Below are 624 nucleotides of genomic sequence, written 5' to 3'. Positions count from 1 at the left end.
AGAAAATTTCAGTCTAACCTTTGACCCTTTTCTTATCTTAATTTGTCCTTCCCTTCCCTGTTCTCTCTCCTCCCTTTCTCTCATACTTATTCATCTCACATTAACACCATACTAGGAATCGCTATGCAAACACAGCAGAAGGGAAAGGAGGTGCTTTCAGAAACACAAGTGACGTAAAAGTAAATATTGGCTTTTGAATGATAGGAAAAAATTCAACACCTGGCAAGGTTATTCACAGAAGGGGTATAGCTCAGTGGTAGAGCATTTGACTGCAGATCAAGAGGTCCCCAGTTCAAATCCGGGTGCCCCTCTTTATTTTCAGTCACAAATACATTAACATGACATCACCTCACCGATTTAACTGGGACTGCAGCAGCTCCAGTCTGGACTCCAGCTCACTGGGCCGATGTTCAGCGCAGGGTGGTGGGTGGAAACTGGCCCTGACTGAAGACTGTCGTCTCTGACTCTCTGAGAACTGACTGGCTCTGCGGTCTGGCCAGTAGCTGATGACATGGGGCTGCTGCTGTGAGGAAGAACAAGATCCTTGGTTTGTTTTATTTTTTAAACACCCTATTTTTAATTTTTTCCATAAAATCTTATAACATGTGGGCAAAATAGACAATC

The 624-nt window shown here is 43.6% G+C and overlaps 1 non-coding gene across 1 annotated transcript; it reads left to right on the top strand.

Moving 5' to 3' along the window:
• The first annotated feature begins 239 nt into the window (after window positions 1-239).
• Window positions 240-311, top strand: trnac-gca (transfer RNA cysteine (anticodon GCA)). Its single transcript has one exon. It is a non-coding gene; the product is annotated as a tRNA-Cys (tRNA).
• Window positions 312-624: the final 313 nt, after the last annotated feature.

The sequence above is a fragment of the Anoplopoma fimbria genome, unplaced genomic scaffold (assembly GCF_027596085.1).
Source record: "Anoplopoma fimbria isolate UVic2021 breed Golden Eagle Sablefish unplaced genomic scaffold, Afim_UVic_2022 Un_contig_11036_pilon_pilon, whole genome shotgun sequence".
NCBI lineage: Eukaryota > Metazoa > Chordata > Actinopteri > Perciformes > Anoplopomatidae > Anoplopoma > Anoplopoma fimbria.
This window is presented reverse-complemented; position numbering and strand designations above follow the sequence as displayed.